Source organism: Trematomus bernacchii, unplaced genomic scaffold (genome assembly GCF_902827165.1).
Source record: "Trematomus bernacchii unplaced genomic scaffold, fTreBer1.1, whole genome shotgun sequence".
NCBI lineage: Eukaryota > Metazoa > Chordata > Actinopteri > Perciformes > Nototheniidae > Trematomus > Trematomus bernacchii.
Genome location: NW_022987641.1, coordinates 7229260 through 7251831, shown reverse-complemented (window position 1 = coordinate 7251831; position 22572 = coordinate 7229260). Strand labels below are relative to the sequence as shown.

General features: G+C 39.8%; 1 long non-coding RNA gene across 2 annotated transcripts in view; it reads left to right on the top strand.

Annotated features, from left to right (window-relative positions):
* LOC117484965 overlaps window positions 1–22572 on the top strand; it is a 51225-nt gene that overhangs the window by 17009 nt on the left and 11644 nt on the right. Inside the window, exons 1-4 of one of the 2 annotated variants that reach the window (XR_004556181.1) lie at window positions 13652–14003; window positions 16070–16305; window positions 16642–16693; window positions 21693–21771. This is a non-coding gene — a long non-coding RNA (uncharacterized LOC117484965). Of the gene's footprint in view, window positions 1–13651; window positions 14004–16069; window positions 16306–16641; window positions 16694–21692; window positions 21772–22572 lie in introns of those variants that run through there. The other variant, XR_004556180.1, reaches the window with a different exon arrangement.

Here is a 22572-nt window from a genome sequence, read left to right as displayed (position 1 = left end):
GGCCAATCTACCCTTAACCTATATTTCAAGATGAAGAACTTGGTTGATAAACGCACCTCAGAACAGAAGATTTAGATCAAAAGTCCATGTGAAAGTAGAATAGGAGACTTCCAAGTCTAAGAGAAGCATTTACCTTACCTGAAACCTTTGCTCAATCACTCAATCACTTATTTCTCTGATTTATGCTCAGCTCTCTGGTCTTTCTCTGCTTTTAGTCAAACTCAATTCCTCTGTAACTTCATGCCTTTATCTACAATGTGCATAGGTTTGGGTTCAGAAAGAAGGGGAAGAAGTATTCAAATATTTTCCCTGCAAAGATGGCAATAGTACAATGTAAAAAAAAATACTGTTACAAGTAAGGCATTCAAAATGCTTCAAAGAAGTCTAAAAGGATCAAAGTAAAAGTGCCCATTGTGCAGAATGGTCCATTTTAGGAGAAAATACTTTGATTTACAATACTGGACCATTTAATACCTTAATGTGTACGTTAATATGCTGTCATTGTTTTGTTTCTACTGATGAGTAGCTAAACCTAAAATAATATATCAGTATTTTGTGGTGGATTCATATTTTGTATCAATAATGATCTAAAATGTATCCAAAGCAGTCAAACATAATGATGTGCAATATTTGCCCCCAAAATGTAAAAGGAAAAGTATAATTAAAGGGAAATACTTAAGTAAAGTACAATTGCCTCAAAATGTTCTCGTACCGGTAATACAGTACAAGATCTTTGACATTAAAAGCCTTCCGTAAAGCCCAAGCCCTTATCTTGTTTCCTTTAATGTGAAAAGTCTAAAGGAAGTGAAGCTTTGTAAAAGTAACAGAGGTCCAAAAAACAGCAAAGAATAAGATGATTGTACATTTTATTCAAACTGGCCTTTATTTGATTTTGCTTATTTCAAACCTTTTAAATTTAAAATCCTCGTTGTTATGAACTCACACTTGTTTGGGGCAACCGGACAGTAAGGTTGTGGAGTAAATTAAACCGAAGTTGATCAATTCAGGGGGGACAAAACAACGCTTTTGAAGAGTAAGGTGGACATGATCCCCCTCGTCCCCTGTGGAAATGACTCTCTTGCCGTCTCCTGACAACTGGCTCCCGGTAAACCCTGAAAAGGAAGTTTTGTGCGGCGCTATATCTCCTCCTTCCTCCACTTTCCAACTGTGTTTTCTCCTCCTTTCCTCAGTCTCTACTCCTGTTTAGATAGAGGAGCTTTGAGGAACCCGGGGGACAGGAGGTGAGGTCCACAGATAGAGGGCCCCATTGTGGTCCAACGGGAAATGCATTGTAGCTGGATTTGTCCAGTTTTATGTAAAAGCAATACTCTTTTCACCTGAACTAATACAAGCTGTGGCGTAAGCCCCTTACTGCCATGTGCTGCATTTCGCCCCTAATCTCTCTGGATTCAGCAGCGTCCCCACATACCTCAGGGCACTCACTGATAAAGCCTTAACTCTATACTCCTCTCCCTCTCTCCCCCTGCACTCACCCAGCCTCCTTTGCAGTCTCTCGCCCGTCTGCTGCTTCCTCCTCTTTTCTCTTTCCCAGGACACCGATGAAGCAGCCTAGCAAAAAATTAAAGTGATCAAGAGATTTAGAGGAACGAGGAGAAAATCACTTTGTGAATTCCATCTAGGAGAGGAGATGAGAAATGTGGAGGGAGAGAAGAATAAAGAGGAGAGAGAGGGAGGCAGGGGGATTTCTGAACTTAAATCAACTTCAGCATCGTGTGCCATTATGGGGCTACACACACCATGTTCAGATACACGCTACTGAGAGATTCCCGGGTCAAATGTCACACAGAAATAATACCCAAGTGTATTCTTTCTTCCCCTCTGTACACCTTAAATAAAAAAGATGACAAAATACACAATCATCACCTTACGAAGTGAGAAGATGTGTCGCATTTCTACTGCCCTGTTCCATCTTTTTGTTGCCAGGATCAAGTTAGACAACTATAACGAATACTCAGATTTGTTGTCATGATTATAATAAACCAGCGTTGGCAGGTGTTAGGAATAGGGATGTCAACCAAGGTTTCCTTTTTTCAAATTTGGACACTTTCTGAACTGCCGTCTTTATGGTTAGGGTCAGGCAACTAAAGAAAACCTTTCCAAATATTGTTTTAAGCATATAACTCAAATCTAAAAGAATCAATGTCTTTACTTCCGTTAATCAGATAGACTTCTCTCTTCGAGATTGCTGAGGTCCCATAAGTCCAGTGTCAAGTGTATTTCCTTAAGATCTACGAGGCCTTTTTATTGTAGTATGTTATGTGCACATGGAGTGTATTGAGAAGGCAACCCTATTTAATGCCAAACCGCAGGGTGGGTTAAGCCTGTTCCCTTTTGCTAGCTATTGAATGCTATGATATGCTGCAGTACATTAAAGAACAGTAATTAAGTGTCGAGTGTGAAGTTGTTTCGATGAGCCTTCTTGAAAAAGCTTCAAGCAGCAAGGCCAAGCGATTACTCCTTCCCCATCAGGCATGTTTTGAACGGCAATAGAATAGTTAAAACAAATGACTGGAAAATGAGGACAATCCTCCTCAAACAGTTGTGAAGTTGACCTCAAAGTAATGGGACGATAAATCATTTTTTGGTGAAGATTTTCAGGGCGTTTGACTTTTTTTAAAGCCACGAGGTATTTTTAATATAAATACTCTTCTTCACATGTATATTCCTACTATGTTAATGCCTACAGTTCTTGTGTAAGTGCTTTCTACACCTGACCAACATCAACTGTGAGGAAAAGCTCAAGCTGTACAAAATAAAAAGGACATATGGCATTTTTATTACAAGCCTAATCCTGCGTTTAAGCTGCTCTAATATCTATGAGACGCTTTTTTGCCCGTTCTCTTTAGATTCCCTCTGATTTGAAAGTTCTCTTCAGGTGTCTCCACCAGGCATGTTTAGCGATGCACAGGTAGGAAGCCGCCTTCCTCCCATCAGCCAAGATTTGTCACGGCAATTTGTGGAGGAGCTCCTGTAGGTACTCCTCTGAAGCAACCAAAGGCCCATAGCGCTGACAGAATCTTTATTCAAATGAAGATCCTGTCGAGAGAGATTAACTGTTCACAAGCCCACACAGGGATCTCTTTGCCAAAAATGACAGATAGTATAGCACTGACTCGTGCTTTACCATCATCCTCAGAGGTCTTCCTCCCTTTCCTGCTCTTGAGCTTGACTTTTAAAATTGTTACTTTCTCTTGTTTTGTTTTGTTGTCTTCTCTTAATCTACCGTGTTTCTTTGGACACTCTTCTGCTGAAGGGACTGTGGATTTCTCCTCTCTGAATTTAAGCGAAATCTTTCTTCTCCTTCACCTCGTCCTTGCTTTGGTCTCTCCTCTTCCTCCTCTCTCCCGCTTTGGTTTTATCTCGTCCTTGTGCTCGCCCTCTCCCCTCATCTTCCTGCGTGCAGTAAAGACTCAAGTGTCCTTTGAAGCCATTTTTGTTCTCCGTTTCTTTCTTTGCCGTTTCAGGTTGAACACAAGGTATATGCACAGAACACACACACAGAGAAAATATGTTCTATTTGAGGAAATGTTGGACCGTAACATCTATACGGTTAAAGGCACACAAACAATGACATAACATTGCGTACCTGCTTATTTAACACAAACCCAATGCTCTATTTCTTGCATTTTCTTTTTAATGGGAGGCTGTGGCTCAGTGGATAGTGTGCTTGATTTCGAATCAGGGGGATAGCAAGTTTGAGTCCCACTGCAGTCAGCATGTCGTTGTGTCCCTGGGCAAGACACTTCACCCCACATTGCTCCTGTAATGTAATGTAATGTAATGCAATGTAATGTAATGTAATGCAATGTAATGTAATGACCAATCCATGTAATATGAAGTGCCCTTTCTCTTATTATTTTATCATGCTCTCCCGTTGAGGTTTAAAGAGGATAGCTTCAGACATGTCACAGTCTGCAAGGTTAAAATCAGGATTTGCAAAGTATTTACATGACATTTCAGGGTACATTTGCCAATAAGTAATGTCAGATTTATTTCATTTATATTTTTCTGATGTGGGTTTTTCCAGTTTCTTTGCCTATTTTTGAACATACACAAGTAATAACTGAGCGCAGAGCTTTTGATAAGGCTGTTTGTATATTGTGGTCATTATCAGGAAACATGGTGACCTATGTCTTTTACAGTAGTTTCACAGATTTCTTAGTGCAGATGTTCCGCCAACATTTACTAGTTGTTTCTTCCCTTCATTCATCCACATGAAGAAGAGTGGGGCTTACCAACCATTAATCAGTTCCCTCTTTTCTTATTTGAGCAATTGATTAATTGTGAGGCCTTTAAATGTCAAGCATTGAAAAGTGCTCATAACAATTTACTGAGATCCCAAATGACATTTTCAAATTGTCGTTTTTGTCCAATCAATACTCCAAAGCCCCTGTCAATCATTTGAATGAAAAAAATGTTTTTTTCCATTTGCTACCTTTAGAAGAATCTTAAAACTTTTTCTTGAACCACCTACTTTTACCATTTTAGGCCTTAAAAGTTTTCTTACATCATTCTTTACAACAAATACAGTTATGTGTAATTGCATTGTTTGGCTGGTGGTCAATAGAAAAGTTGTAAACCATAAGTGATGTGTGTTCTTGCAAATACTTGTCCATTACTGAGCACGAGATACAAATTAAACAGGGACCCGACCCCAATATTATTGGTAAGAAATTCAGACTTATAGAGTATTTTTACACTGTCATATTGCTTCTTTTATTTAAGTAAAATATGTAAATACACTTCACAACACCAGTGGTAACTACAATGTAACTTAAAATTAATGTAGTTACAATTTATGATGGTAAAACACGTGAAGGAAGAAAGTCGTGGGTGGGAACCTACAGCAGTGGGTGGGCGGTGTATTCGTGTGTGTTAGTGTGTGTGTGTGTGTGTGGGGGGGAACGGTGAATCCACATATCACTGCTCTCCATCAGAAAATTTCTATCAGCAGATAAAACAAGGAGGAACAACACCTCGGACAAGATACGCCTCCACTAATCTCCAACACTTATCAACGGTTCCCTGCTAATATCTCCTCCTCTAGTTTCCCTCGATTACCCCCCAACCCTCTCACAGAGTCCCCACCCACCCTCCTCAAACACACACACATGCACACACACACACACACACACACCTGACTCCTCTCCCACAACGCCATTGTCACAATGGCCGCCCCGGCAATGTGCGGCTGTGTGATACTGAGAGAGGGCAATTCAGCTCCTCATAAAAGCCGGGCTATAATATCCAGGTCCACCTACCGCACCTCCACACACACCTCCACACACACACACACCAACGTGCCGTGTCCTTACCACGCTACACCTACACACAGTGACAACCTAAAGCCGCACCCAGAATGACACGCACCATTATAAATAGTCTAATCTATATGGTAATAGTGTTGTATTCTACAAGCAGAGAATAGGGATAAGATAACATTGTGACTTCGGGGTTTGTACTGCCTTCTATGGTAATTGTTATCAAAGGTTATTTGGGATGACATCGGCGGCTCCTTGTGATTGGCTGGGCCCGGTTATTTACGATATGAATTATGATAACCATGATGTCTCTCTGCTCCTCTCCCTCGCCGGCCGCCAGATACAATAAATTGCTATCGTTAATCACGGCGCTTTGTTCTGCCATGATTACCCCTCCACCGCACTGAGAGTTTTATTTAAGGGAGAATATGGATTTGTCATCCTTCTGGCGGCAAAATGAAACTGACAATATTTTATGTCCTGACATTTAATTTGTAAAAGCGGACGCAGGCTGCATTTGCATTTTATGACACTCTCTCCCACTGATCTATCTCTCTTCCTCCCTCCTCCTCCTCCTCGATGTCTTCCTCTCCTTTTATACGTGGAGTGGAGGTGACATTTGTGGCTCAGGTTGGGGCTGGAAGGAGAGCTGAGGAAAGGAAAAGGCGAGGCGACGAATCCTTTTGAATGTCCGCCCAGTTTTATTTGCATGCTGTTATTTTGCTCAGGCACATTACCTGGCCAACGAAATGAACTAAAAATAGTTTAGTTCCAAATCAGTGTAGTGGATGTACATAACACTGTAGTGCAAAAAGGATCCTGTTATCTCAGAAGTATCACCTGTTTTTCCAAGATGATAAGCTTTGTCTGTTTATTGATAGCTGGATATTAATATGCATCATACAGTATTGCCTGATGTGGAGCATAATCATACTGCTGTGAGTCGGTTTAAATGTGTTGTTTAGCACATAACAGGAAGTTCTTCAAGAGCAAATTAAAGCTCCAACAGGGTCCTCTTGAGAACTGTCATGATAATTGGCACACATTTACAACTTAGTATCTTTTATGAATCGTTGTTACTAGCATCACTGCAAGGTAAAAGACACACACAAGGATTCTTTAGAAAAATGGGAAATAGCACAGGAAGAGCTACAGAGAATTGGATCACTTTCTTCGATACTCCCCGGAGGCCGTACAGAGAAAACAGCAGCAGTTGAAAAATGACAATATGCAGAGCTGTAATGTTTCGTAATTATTTAGTAAAAAGCGTTAAAGCTTTTGGGAAAAAGTGCAAAAGCACCTGAAGTGAAGATTGTTAATCAGATTAATTCTGCACTCAATTGTGGTTTGTGAGGTCATATGTGAAATCGGTTCACACACCTGCTTTTAAAGTGAGAACATGCAAGAAATGCCTTTTTCTCTCTTCTTAAATAATTAGGTATGTTGTGTTCAAAGCCTTTCAACGTCATTTTAAGGAGTAGACAACAGAAGAAGCAAAATAAAGGACTTACATTAGCTTCAACGTTTTACAATTCCCCCTAGTGAAACCCTTAAAATCTTAAAAAATAATTCAAATGGAATTTTCTTGGTTAACATGACCCTTAAAAATCAACAATGTCTCAACACAAATAATGAAGAAGGTCTTATAAACAGATCTACTGCTGTTTATCGCTGCACTGCCACGGGGATCCATATTTAAACAGTCCACACACACACACACACACACACACACACACACACACACACACACACACACACACACACACACACCAACCAACCACTGAAGGCTCTCCAGGAGATAACCGTAGTGAAGTCGAGTTATTTCCTTTTCCTGTTTGTGTGGTGCCAGGCGAGCCACCCTGCTGCCACCGAGGAATGTTGATAATGCTGGCCCTGGGCTCTAATACACACACACAAACACACAAACACACACACACACAAACACACACCAACACACACACATAGCACAACAGACTACGCCCATGTTATTCCACCAACGCCAACAAAGTTAATGCATGTACACATGATGGAGAATAAACTCCTTGAAAAACAAAAAAAGCCTCTGGAGGAGAGTAGACTTTGAATGACTTTGACCCTACGTTGCCTGAGCACTTTCTCACACACACACACACACACACACACACACACACACACACACACACACACACACACACACACACACACACTCACACTCTCACTCTCACACACACACACACACACACACACACTCTCACTCTCACTCTCACACACACACACACACACACACACACTCACACTCTCACTCTCACACACACACACACACTCTCACTCTCACTCTCACACACACACACACACACTTACACATACACATACACACACACACACACACACACACACTTACACATACACATACACATACACATACACAGACTCACACTCTCACTCTCACACACACACACACCTTCCTCTCACTTTCCTGACCTTCCAGTCCAGGGTGGATGGAAAGAGACAGCGAGCCCACTGGAACCTCTGGCTGAGTTATGCAGGAGTGAGCTTTGAATAATTGTCCCGCAATATGAGTGTCTCTGATTAATTGCCTGAGATAAGGTCGGCTTTCCTCCCCTCTCCTCCCATCTGTACTCCCCCTCCTCCCCCCCCCCCCCTTCTTCTGCTCCCAGGCCTGCCTGAGCTCCATAATCAGCCCGGACTACTGAGAGAGAAACTATTTAACTGACCCTGTCATCTCGGAGCACGATGATGGCTGTCCTAATTACTCAACAATAACAAAGGCCCTCATTTAGCTCTGACGGCTGCCTGCAATCAGCAGTTCTATGAATAACTTAACAAATAGGAATGAGGGGGAAAAACGTATTTACAGGCACATTAATTCAAGGCCAAAAGACAATACGCTTCACCTCCAGCTAACTCGGGATTCAGGTGTGTGTGTGTGTGTGTGTGTGTGTGTGTGTGTGTGTGTGTGTGTGTGTGTGTGTGTGTGTGTGTGTGTGTGTGTGTGTGTGTGTGTGTGTGTGTGTGTGTGTGTGTGTGTGTGTGTGTGTGTGTGTGTGTGTGTGTGTGTGTGTGTGTGTGGCTTCGTACACGCATGTGAGTTAGAGTTTGACTAATTATTAGTCTAATAAATGACAATAAATACAAATATGACACAAAAGGATCATGAGAATTTTGCAAATTAGCACAAACTGTGATAAATGTGGCTGAAGAGGGATTAAGTCATGTTTTAAAGTTCAGCATGCTGTAGGTTCACAATGCAGGTTGTTTTGTACATTTCACTTTATTAAAATTTGACAATTTTAATGCCAAAAAAGCAGTAGGTAGAAAAGCTTTCAACACAACACCAAAGGATATTTTACTTTAGCATCACCTAAATGTAATGTATTGCAGAATGTACTTTTTAGTGGATCACAGTGGTGAAATGTAAAAGTATATTTACACAAGTATATGTACTCAAGAACTATACTTAAGTACAGTTTTTAAATACTTATACTTATTTTATTTTTTTCATTTATTCCACTACATTAAAGGTGGGGTATGTAATTTATTTCAGAAACACTTTTTGTTATATTCCATGGAATGCTCTTAACATCCCGATAGCAATGAATATATTAAATGCTTTGACAATAAATACATAAAAAAATGTCATCTGTGGAAGCCGTACTGTAAAAAGCACGACCAATCATTTTAGCCGGCCCGGCTAAAATAACTGGATGGCCTACCTGCCTGTCAGCCTTCCATCTGTGCACAAACTTATCTCGTGCCCTCATTGGTCATGTGCACGTTCGTGTGTGTTGGAGGAGGGGCTCTGTAAGGAAGTGGAAGATTTTTTCCGGTTGTGTATTTTCAAATTCTATCGCACTCGAGCCGGTTTCTCCAAAATGACCTACCCCACCTTTAAGTTTGCAAAAGTTAATTTGCAGATTCAGATGAATAGTTCACAATTTAAAAACCGACTATATTAATGCATCAATAATAATATATGAAATGTATAATAATTATCCAGGAATGAAATACCTTGTGCATAAAGAGTAGGCCTACTTTCACTTTTGCTATACTGCATCGTTTTATGTTAATACTTGCAATTTTACTTAAGATTTTGGTTGTCTGAACTTTTTTTATAAATACATTTCAAACTAGAATTCCTAAATAATTTCTCCATCTCTAGTTCTACAAAAACCTTGCTAGAGTATACAAGACTATTGAATACTGTCTTGATATTAAAAAAATAGCGTTAGTCTTGATCACTGGATTATTGATCTAATCTTCCCAAGTGCTCTCTACAGACTCTTCTTAAATAAACAAGTTATAATCGATGAGACCATGCAATCAGACACATTGCATTATCTCCATATCAGAGAAGGAGGACATTGAACAGAGAAGATCTGACTTTTAATAATAAATACAAAAATATCATCCTAACACACCGGTCTGAGCTCAGTCTGTGTGTTTAATTGTGTGTCTGCATGTTTCAGAAGGCGAGGAAGCCATCCGCTGCCGGAGTATCGTCTTCTGTAACTACAGATAGCACCTGGACTTTGTTGAGCAGAATATTTACATATCAAACACCCCCCCCGCCTGTTGTTGTGCCCTGCATGGACAGAAAAGAAGGGCATTTCCTCGAGGAAAAAATATATAAACTAAACAAGGACGTGAAAAGAGTTATAATGGAGGCGGGTGAACTGTGCGGGGCTCCGTTTACTGATAAACACACCGGGCCTTTAAAGTGTTACAATACACCTGGAAACAAGCACACAAACACACACACACAGGGCAGTGAAGGAAAGTTTTCAGTGGAATTTCACAGGGTTTTTGGGGAGAAAAGATAGAGGCAGAGGGGAGAAAGATGGTGTAAAAGGGGGGAGATAGATGGGGAGGGGAAGCGAAAGCCGAGCATACACTTGACACTCAGCTAATGGTAAATCTTCAGCTTTATACTGTAATTTACTGCAGAGCCTTCGGGCCAAACTGCCTTTGAAGTGCTCCGAAATGTCAAATCAATTATTACTTAAATGAAAAAAAAAGAATTCAATTTACGCGTTTCATGATAATCGGTAACATTTCATGATAGAAAAAAAAGCAAAGCAATTTGAGACGATTTGAGACCCGGCTTCATTTTTTCTGTGCAATTCTTTTTTATTCATCCTACTCAGATATGCTGATTGGAATATAAAGTTGTTGATGATTGCGTCTTTTCTTCGTCTTCTCCTTTCTTGTGTCATCATGATCGCAGAGTAAGGAAAATCAATTTGCCAGTATAATACTCTTCATCAATTGGAGCTGGGTGATAATGATGTTCTACACCTGTGAGTGTGTGTGTGTGTGAGTGTGTGTGCGAGTGTGTGTTAGGGAGAGTAGCATGGAACAATATGGCTTCTTCATGATTCATTACGTTCTAATGTCGCTGCGTGAATAAAGACGTTGCAGGCCCGCTGAATTACACACGCCTCACACTAATGGCTCTGTAAAATAGGCCAGACCAGCGTGCATGCAACCCCCCTATCACACACACTCACACACACTCTTTGTTCATGGACAGGTAAAGCAGACAACCATGAAGCCGACGACATGCTGCCGATGACAATAACTGCGGGAGCGTCTGTATCAGCGAACTGTGGCTTGTTTCGTCTGCCTCTGCCTGTACAATTTAAATGAGCTTTGCGTGATCACTATTTAGGAGATTCAACGAGAGGGGCCAGTTCACTGAAATACAAAAAAAGTTCCCTTTAAAGGATATGTAGTCAGGCAGATTGGCTGATGAGGTTTTGAGATATGTTCGATCCCAATATAATGGAGGTGCATTTTATTTCTGTCCCTCAAAGAGCTAATAAATGACCTTTGAAAATCTCAGAAACAGAAACAGTTTTCCAGAGGCATGAGTGCCCGATAAATTCAAAGTCAAATATCTCAAAACTTCGGTAAATGAAACCAAATCTATCTGACTGATACAATACCATTCCATCTTTTGTGTTTGTGATTTGGCGAACTAGCCCTTTAAATGGATGACATTGGTGAGCCAAATTAAAAACATAACAATTCTCAGGAGAAAACACAATACAGGACTTGTAACATACCATGAGCCCAAAAAATAAAGGGTGGAAATATTACCAAAACATTTGAGGTTCAAGAGTTAAGTCACCTTATCTCATGCCCAATGTATAAATAGCTCAGATATAGATATGTGTCTACACATTTCAATTGTCCTTCATCGTCCCGTTGTCCCTACATACGGACGCAGTTCTAAACGCGTGGTTAACGTTGTGAGTTCAAATTAAACTACTTGTTTAAGTTAAGGAAAAGATCAATGTTTGGGTGGAAATAAGACATTTGTTACCTTAATATAGTTAGGTACATAAGTCAAGGATTCATAGATAAACAAAAGTTGACTTTAGTTTTACAATGGCCTGAACTTGGTTGAAAGTAATGTGTTTGGTTGACCAATCCAACCATCTCCATTCTACTGCACACGTGGGCTTCTTTGCTTATTACACTTTGTCACCTGACTTCAGGAGCACTTTCTCTGAGCGTCTTATATTGCTGCGCCGTTAAAAAAACAAAACATGCGTAGTGATAACACACAAAACTACTTGAGAAATGTGCAAATTATTCATACGACATAAGGGGATGCAGGCTGGAGTAAAGACACAAAAGTTCCCCTTGGAAAATCCATCATATTAGAGACAGGCAACATCACCAAGCCAAATCTACTAACTCTTAATAAAAGCTAACTATCAGGCAAAAAGGCAGTACAATAAGTGGGTAAGGAGGGAGACAAGAGGGAAAAGGGCAGACAGACACACTGCCAGGCACCCACATCTCTTTCTCCCTCTGTTCCCTCCCTTTGTGTACCGTGTGGAATAACATACCTTTTCTTCCCCCCCCCCCCTCTCTGTGAAGCGATCAGGGCCCCTGATAGTGATGGCGATTACAAAAACCACAGGAGCAGCCACCCCACCAAAACAAAGTGTTTTTCAGCGCCTGTTTTTTCAGCGCCTGGCGCCACCCGAAGTATTGTAAACAATCAACATGTGCTGCGGCGTGCACACATCATCACAGGTACAGTGTGGCATTGTGAGCAATACGTGGTGCATTCAGGAGCAGAGCGTGCAGGGATGAGTGACAGCTGCGCACTTCCTGTGAACTTCTCATCAACTGTGCACACACACACGGGCGGCCTGTGCAACGTTTGGCTTTCCCATCGCTTACCAACTTCACCTGTCCTTTGTCTGAGTCTTTTTAAAGACTTTCCTACAAAATATAAGCATGCATGTGGTGGCTTTTGCTGAATCGAGTGTTCAAAAAGCGTTCTTTACCTCTGCGCAGCCTCCCTATCTTTATATCTGCCATGGCCGGCTCGCAGCCCCGGCTTGCGTCGAAGCAGTTCTGCTAAACGGTGGACTCGTAGCAAATTGACTATTACTTCAAAGTGGCCTGTGATTATGTCCCTGAGTGATTAGAGGGGCTGTTAAGAGGGAGCCACTTGAGCATTGCCAGTGAACCCATGAAGGAATGCCGGCTCGGTGCCGACCGGCGAGGGAAAACGCCGCCCACACATCCCAGAAAGGCAACGACCATGCATCGCTGCAGAACTCAGGGTGGAGAAGCAGGAAAGATAGAAAATGGAAGAGAACATTTAGTTGTAGCTGCAAAAGAAAGAAGCTTCGTAGAGTCAACAAAAGATGCCAAAGTGTGCAGTGTAGAAACATATTTTCTAGAAACAAGGTGCATGATCAACTCATAGATATCTCAAAACTTAAATACAATCAATTAAAGTTTAATACCTGTAAATACAACCGAACAAAGATGCCATGAGGGATGAAAGGAAAGCAAACCCTACCTAACAGAAAGCTCAGTTTTAACCAAGAAGTCAAGACTTTTCTGGCTTGCTAATTGCTATCTTTGCTATCTTTGCTTTCTAAATTGTATTTTGAAACGACAAATGTAAACACAAAACAGTAGCAAATGTCAGTGACTTCAGTTTAAAGATGTTTACTGCAATATTGGCGATCAAAAATCAGTGGTGCAATGTAACTAAGTACATTTACTTAAGCACTGTACTTGTAAGTCCAACTTGTTTTCTTTTGAATGCCTCCTTAAACTGAGATCGCTATGCATTACAGCAGCTCCATTTGCAACATCCACAAGACAAGACTGACTTACAATCACTGAGGACAATATGTTCAAGACTTCTGGAATAAGTACATTTAATGTTGTGATGTGTAGACGTACATACGCAGTGCACTCAGGGCAGCAAAATCATTAGCTAAGCACACCAGGGGACAAGACCTCCAAACACTTCCATTACATTCCAATTGTTACCACATTTCCAAACTTTTCAGCACCAAACTGTTCTTGTTTGCCCTTTTTTCCCTTCATCTCCACATCAAACAGACAATAGAGACAGAGGAAGAGGAGGGGGGATGAAAGAATGGGAGAGAGAGACTGGCAGAAGAGAGACCCGGGGAGCGAGGCCCGTTTAAATGGGAATAATAAGCTTCTATCTCAGGCAATTAAGTCTGCATTTGATACTTATCTCAGAGCAGAGGTCCACTGTGCCATCTAAAGAAAATGTTTGCGTTTGAAAAACTCCATCACATAAACAAGATAAGCAGGAGAACACGTTTGCGTGCCGCCTGTCGGACCAAACCTCGGCTTTGTTCTTGGTGGATACGTTTCTCTGAGGCAGGTTTACTGGACCACATGCTGCTGGTTCCAGAAAGGCAGAAAACGGTAAGGTGGGAAGTTCAGACTTCCCGCTGCAGAAAAAATATATTCGGCCAAGTTGGGTTTTCTTTTGAGTAGTTGAAGAAGATTTAAGATCCTGTACTTAGGCAAAAGTACTCGTACAACACTGTAAAAATACTCAGTTACTAGTAAAGAAACCTGTATCGGAATTTCAAAGATTCAAAGACTTTATTGATGTTTTGGTTATATGCACAACAACTAGAGTTATCGAAAATCTTCCAACAATGCAAAATATAAAATACTTAAGACATCAAAAATAATTATAGTGCAAAAAGAAATAAACTAGTTTAAAGTATTGGTGCAAGTAAAACTGAAATAAGTCAACTTTATACATGTGAAATGGAGTAACTTTTAGATATTGCATTTTAGTGAATATATTTCAATACAAATCTGGTCACAACTATGGTGATGTAAACTATTCAACTGTTTAACTTGCAAAATGAACATTTGTCAGGACTTAAATTAATTCAACTATTGTGATTAAGAACAATTTCCATGTTCTTGCTACATCAGGCTAATAATACGTATAATAATCATGTATATATTAAGGTGAAACTTTAAAAGGCACAACTTGGCAACAGCATTTATTTATATATAAAATTAAATAAACTACTCTCTAACCAGCTGCAACATTAAAGTGATGAACACATTTCTCCATCAATAATAATGAAATAACAACCCCTTAGATTATCATGTGACCCCCATGTCTGCAACCAGTGATTAACATGCTGTTAACATACAATGATTATTTGTATTCTAGACATCGAAGAATAAGTTCACTTTCAACCAAAATCTTGTCAATAAAAACATTAATAATCAGGAAAACTCATCATCTTAAAGACTGCATCTTAATCTTCAGTAAAACTATATACAGATTTCAGAAAATAAAGTAATTATTTCCCAATCATACAAAACATAACAAATCAAATTACTGAACAAGCAGCAGACAAAGGGTTTGATGTTTGTAGATAATGGTTGTTATCAGTGCAGACACCAAGGCGAGAACCTGAACGTCTGTACATTCCTGTCAGTTTTTCTTCATTCATCAGCGGCGTCAACAGCAGGTCACATCTCCAGCTTTGTCTTCATCAGGTCGGGAATTTCAATGTCCGCTGTCACAGGAAACACCTTGAATCCTGAAGAACAGCATTACACACATTCATATCCACAGTACTTGGACACAAGGGCAACATGCACTCAGGTTAACGTAGTGGTACTGTACTGTATGTGGATTACATGTGGATTTTTTCTATAGCTTAAACACTTAAAAATAGAGTTAGGGTAATATTTTTATTGTCATTCCTTTGGGCTATATGTCAAATATTCACTGGCTTCAGCTTCTAAAATATGAGGATGTTATGCTTTTGGTATTTGGACACAGCAAGAAATGTGCAGACGCCCTCATGGGCTTTGAGAATTATTTTAATATTTTGTGTTTTTTTAATTGATTGATGGCTAAAATAATCATCCGATTAATTAATTCATATTGGCAGCACTAATGTTCCCAATCAATTTCTCATTAAGTAGTTCAGAAAGTTACTAAAACTTATATAAATCACTATGCTCTTTACAAAACTTATAAAAATTCTCCGATGCATATTTACATTGAAATATGTCCAAAATTACTCCAAATCAAATACAAATATTTAAAAACCATTAAATAAATTAGGAAAAATAACTATTACATTGCAAAATATACACATTTTAATGTAAAAGAATTGTTCCTCTTTTGCTGTTTTTTACATTTACATATCTGCTATTATTATCAGTAGCAATGGTTTAATATAATTAGTTTTTGTTTGTGTCCAAAGTTTCAAGTTTTCTGGTCTTTTTGAAAAAAATGTTAAATTGGGTAAAAAACATATTTAGATGTTACATGTCTTCTTTTATTTTTAAACCTGTAAATATGATCATCTCAGGCCCTGCCATCATGCAGTGTGATATACTGTAAGTGATCGGTAGCTGCTGGTTTCAGCTGCTTCTCTCTCTGAGTGTGTGGAGGTGTAATGTGGCCTGAAGTGGACTCAGCTTTTTCATATGTTTTTCTCCAGGTCGGGACATGGAGGCCCCTCTGACGCTCAGAGCCAACGCCACCTCGAGGTCACGACCCCGGCCAGAGTTCACGGGGTCGGGTCAATCAGAGGGGAATGTTATCCAAAGCATCACAGTTTATTTGTTTAATTTTTCTTCAAACCCCGGTGTCTGCCTCTGATCAAGATGACGGTGGATTACTCGAAGAGGAGGAGAGAAAATTGAAGGAGAGAGAGAGCCTACTGCTTCAAATTAGGTTGGAAAAATAATCCTGCGTTACCTCGACTAAACATCGTACTTTAAACTTATTGTCAAAAGTTAAATAAGCTTTACAAACCACAAAAACAGAGTGGGCTCTGCAGCCGAGGGAGGCTTCGATTCACATGAAGGTCACTCCAAGTGTCAGGAATATTTCTCCCTTTTCAAACCACTTTTCTATTTTCTCGCTCATTCAGTCTGCTAAAGCACTTACACTCAGACAAGTGTCCGATTCATAAACACTGATCTGATCTTAGGCTCCAAATGAAAAGCTCAGAGAAAGACGAGCCGTACAGGATTTCACAGAATATTAAACTTTTCTTTATGTCTTTAGGAGGGTTTTTGATTGCACGCTGCCAACTTTACCTCGACATCCCAGAAGGCAGGTCAGGCATTTATCTTACCTTTTTATTTCTTTCAGCACGTTTTTCTAAGAAGTGGTGTTTCATTTGTGTTTTTATCAGGCAGATTATACCTTTGCGTTGTCAAAAACATTATTGAACTGCACCTAATTTTACACAAACCTGTGATCCAAATATGTCAACAGTTTTTATGTTTTATCAGATTGAGAACAATTATTCCTTATTTGTTAATACAATGTATCAAGTTACTGATATAACTTCCTGTAAACACGGAAAGATGTTTTTGTATTTTGAGAAAAGAAAATGTAAGGATCAGAGGCAGATGTTGTATTTATCCTCTACTAAAAAGTTATACTTAAATTATTAACAAAGTAAAAGTACATGTTAGGCCCTTTTATATATCCAGTAAACCTTATTTTGTTGTGCAGTAAGAATATTTCAAGATACTCTTTAAATGTGTTCTGAAATTGCAGTTGTATGTTAAAACAAAAACGGAGATTTTGGAAGAGTCATGAAAGTTGACTTTCATTATGTTGTTGGATAGTGTTTTTTTTACTTTTAATAAGAAAAAAAAACTGTTAATTTTAAACTAAATTCATCAAAAGTTAGCATCGAAAAAAAGCCTAATTTGTACGTATAAACTTAACATTTTAGAAAACCTGTAATAAAAAAGAAACATCTTAATGTAAGTTATCAAATGAGGAAGTGTCAAAGTGAAATCTATTACTTTTTTACCATATTCACCTGTAGTGTCTTTCTTTAAACTGTACGTACAACATATTTTTGTTATATACACAAAAGGAGTGTGATTATTGATTGTGTACAAAGCTAAAGTACAAAATATTTCTCTCTTAGGCACCCCGTTGTCACTTTAACCTAACCAGTAATTTTTCAAACCTCAGAGAGAAAAGCTTCTGGTGGCATGAACTCTAGGTGGCCCGCCAACAAAACCTCTGAATGACTTTTCACCCCCTCAACGCTGAAGGCAACGCGCGTGTGTGTGTGTGTGTGTGTGTGTGTGTGTGTGTGTGTGTGTGTGTGTGTGTGTGGTGTGTGTGTGTGTGTGTGTGTGTGTGTGTGGTGTGTGTGTGTGTGTGTGTGTGTGTGTGTGGTGTGTGTGTGTGTGTGTGTGTGTGTGTGTGTGTGTGTGTGTGTGTGTGTGCGTGTGCGTGTGTGCGTGCGTACAGCTAAAGCCCAAACAGTGCGGCGCCAGTAGTCTGCCCTTCCCTTGAGAACGTAACGGATGAGTGCCATCGGAAAGAGAGACCAGGGGGGGAGGGGGAGGGTTGCTTAATATCAGTACCAGGAAGGAAGCAGGTAAAGGCATCAGGTGAGGTGGTGATGCTGCTTTGTCTTCACCAACATGGCATGGAAAATATGTGTTTCTCAGGCTGACTAACAACACTTAGCTAGAGTTACTCACCAGCAGGGTTCCAATTACCAAATACCTGTTCAAATAGCTAATCAGTAACCAAATCTAAGTAACACTTTATATACTGTATCACTGTCTGGAAATGGATTAACTCCAAATATGTTAGAGTTTTCATTTGTTATTATTACCTACCTTAATGAGATTTATTGGAGGATCCAAGGAATGCGATTAGGCATGTCCTTTGGATAACCCCAATATCAAATGCAATGCCAATAAATACAAAGAAATATCAATAAGATGGGTTTAATTTTAGAGTATTAAGAAAACAGAACAGTGTTTATTTTGTATTAGCTAATAATCTCACTCTGTAAATTAACTAATGCTGTCAGATTAATGTAGTGCAGTAAAAAGCTTAATATTGGCTTCCAAAATGTAGTTGGGTAGAAGTATAGAGTAGCATAACGTTTAAAAAATGTAAGTTATCCTCCACCACAGTTGGTTCCCGATTTGAGATGTTCCGTCAAATCGGGAACATCTGCTCAGAAATTCATATATTCCCCAGAACAATGTCATCTTTAATCCGTTTTGTGTCTCGTGAAGTAAACTCATTTTTGTTTTACCTGTGTTGATTTAGTTTAATTTTATTTATGCAAATCTTTCCTTTTTAAAACCTGAATTCTTCTTATGTGGGAGTTTTGATCCAATCAAAATGAATCTTTGACGTCTTACAAGAGAACGTCCAGCACTTCGAAATGAATTCACTTTTTACATTTCTACCAAAAAGGCCCTCGATATGATAATCCTACTGTGCAATGCTCGCCAAATACTCATTTTAATCTGTACAGGAGGGAAATGGATGTATGAGAGAATATACAAATAGGGTGAGCTCCAAAGCCCCCTATGCTTACTCCTTCAGAAATACATTTCTGCTGTGGTCAGCACAATCCTAATGGCAAAAACATTTACCCACAATCCTGCTGGCCTCCCTCGACCGGGTTCCACTGCACTTCATTCAATTTTAAATCAGAGGTTTTCATGTCATGTTTTAAAAACAAAAGAACCATAACCGGCCGAGTTCAATCTCAAGGAGGGTGGGGGGGGGGGGGGGGGGAACGTGTTGAAGGAGCCAAAAATGACTGAAACTCTATCTGGTGTCTTTGTTTTCATTGACTCAAGACTGAATTTTAAACACTTCTTATACAATAACTAGTTAGACAAATAGAAAAATCTTGGAGAGAAAATATTTCCGCCTGATCGTGTACATTTGACATAAAAAGAGGACAAACTCTGCAGTGTTTTCCACGGGGGGTTAAAGTTTCATCCGTTTCATAACGCTTTATAACTAGGCCTATAAACTGGATTTTAAAGGGGGGGTTGAATAACTTCTCATTTGGTGTCCTCCCCCTTTCTCAAAGCTACGTACGCCTGTCAATACAATGTTTGCTACTTTGATGGAAGAAGAATACAAGTCAAACCTTTCTGATTCAAACACACAACCCTAATAAAAACCAAAGTGCAGTTCAGACAGCCTTCCAGCCAGCCACTTTAAGGTTATTATAGGCTATAAATACGCTGGTTACCAGGGCTAAAAAGTCAACGCTGTTTGCCCTCGTTAAGACACATAATTACCTCATTTACATCTCGTTTCCTCCCCAAAATTGGAAGCCATTATGAGCCTCCGCACTCTGCTCCCCCCTCTCCGCTAACGATTAGCCCCATCATCCAATCAGCTTCCGAGCTGCTCTTTGGGAGGAAACGCTCCCAGGAGTCGGTCTGGGACGGGAGGCTGACAGAAGCCGACCAAGAAAAGGCTCATGGGAGATGAGATGCTCAGACAGGAAGTGCAAGTAAACCTTGCCTTGGTTGTTACACAAGCCAAAAAATCGTTATGACATCATAAAGTGGCCAAAATCTGATCAGCTCATTTTCAGACAGGTTTTTATGTAAATGGATCAGGACAAAAAGTGAGCAAATCTTTTTTTCGTGAAACTTTCAGAATCTCTTTACACAGAGGGGACACATGTTGATGTAAAAGACATGAAAAAGTGGATTTTGCATAATAGGTGACCTTTAAAGCTTATTTAATCAAATTAGAACAATAATAGCTACTTTACGTGATACAATAGGTCAGACTTCAATCTTTGCTTTAGTTCTAACTTGATTTTAATGAACTCTCACTACAGTATACAAGAAGTTACATATTTAGATTTAAAACACATGGATCCTCAGTACAAAATGTGTCTGTGTCAGCTTCATACCAGACATATCAGGATGGATATCAGCCGTCATGACCCAGCAGTAACCTTTCGGACTCAGGATGGCGACACTCAAACACAAAAACTTTCATATTTAAGGACACTGCAGACAAAACACCACGACGTGGAGCGTGCAGGGAGAGATATATGTGTCAGAGGACTAAATAATCTGTAGAGGAGATCCGAGAGGCTTCATTCCTCACATGGTTGACAGCTATCAGCCTCTGTCTGCCTCCAAAATCAACAAAACACAACAACAACGTAAGATGGAGGCTGCTTCCCTCTTCTTTCTTATCCCTCTCTCAATGCTTTCCTCCTTTTGCTGTTACCTCCTGTCTCTTCATAACTCCTTCGTTCTCCCTCCTACAAACTATCTTTACAGGCTTATTGTTAAATTGTATGTGTGTGTGTGTGTGTGTGTGTGTGTGTGTGTGTGTGTGTGTGTGTGTGTGTGTGTGTGTGTGTGTGTGTGTGTGTGTGTGTGTGTGTGTGTGTGTGTGTGTGTGTGTGTGTGTGTGTGTGTGTGTGTGTGTGTGTGTGTGTGTGTGTGTGTGTGAACAGTATTACAGCAGTTGTGTATGAAAACAGCAGATAAGAGCGCAGGATGATGAAATGTGAAGCAACAACACATGACCCAGCTTAAAGATCTCTGATAAAAACAAACACGCTATATGCTGTGACTACACACACACACACACACACACACACACACACACACACACACACACACACACACACACACACATCTGAATACAAGTGTACACACACAAGGTATACATACATTTTAACAGATAAATACACACAAGCTAGCTTGAAGCACACACAGTGGAAAACGTACCCTGCATTTAGGATTTTCTGTGTGTATCTCTGCGAGTGAATGTGTGTGTGTGAATTGATGTTTCTTTAGGGCTTTAGAAAAATACATCTTAACATGCATAGTAGGAGGATGTGCTTCAATCATTCACGTTTTATTTTCATTTGTATATTTTCTAAAATATTTAATATGCTTCAAAAGCTTTCTCCTTTAGGCACGTGCACAGTCTAAAGGATTTTCAAGGGGGTGTGTATTCTGGTTCAATGGTATTATGCGTAGACAACCATATGCTTTATTTTTTAATTAAAAAAGCAGCATTACAAGTAAAAGTACTACATAAAAATGTAACTTCAGTAAAGGTAGAGAAGTGGTACGAGAAACATGTATTTAATAATAGGTCAAAGTACTTGTTATGTGGAATAGTTCTTTTAAAAGTGACTCATAATTATGAATACGTGTGAGTGTGTGAGTTTAGACATTTGGATATTATGACATCATTTTATTAGGCCTTTTATCTCGCCTACTTCCTCTAAAGAAAATCTCATGTGAAGTTTGTTTTGTTTTTGCTTGTGTTACATACAGATGGAGTATTAAGTAATGACCAATACAAGTTGGAAATGGAACGACGAGCACAGAAACACCATCGACACAAGAGTTTAAGGTATTTACTGCACAAAATGAGTTCTCAAAATTGTATTCTCAGAATCAGAAATAGGTTTATTGTCAAGTAGGTTTACACATACAAGGAATTGGCGCATACGTAAACACAGTAAGATAAAGTAAGTTGTAAATAAAAATAACTATTAGATTAACACACACACACACACACACACACACACACACACACACACACACACACACACACACACACACACACACACCAATCACTGGCTAGTTCTCTATCAGATGTGGACTTGATCATGGTGCCATATAGAGGGTCTCCAATGAATTCCCTCACACTCAGCCGTTCGGTCTGATAACGGGGGCTCGGGCGGATAACGGGGGCTCGGGCGGAAAGGAGGAAGTTGAGGGACAGATATGTTTTTTTCCGGATGGGCAGGTATGGTTTTGGCCACGCTCCGTTACTCCGGGATACCTCCGTGATTGGCCTGGATGCCAGGTTGCCGCCTCCACTGACAGATTATTCATATCACCTAGTTAGGTTTCATGAAGCAATTATATGTCTTCACACTCCGCCAGCTCTGGGAATGGCAGACTATAGAAACACACACTATATGGCCTCTGATGCTGGGAAACGCCTGTCACTGAGGAAGAGGATGGTGGCTAGTTGGGGGCATTAAACCTACAGTGTAAGGTATTTTCATTGTGAATAAATGCCTGTTTTAATTCTCTTCATCAAAGTTTCCTGTAACATGCTAGTGATTGAAACTAAGGAGATGTTGTATTTGCTGCTTTACTATGTATTGTAGTGTAGTGTTTGTAGTACATTAGGGAGGGGTCT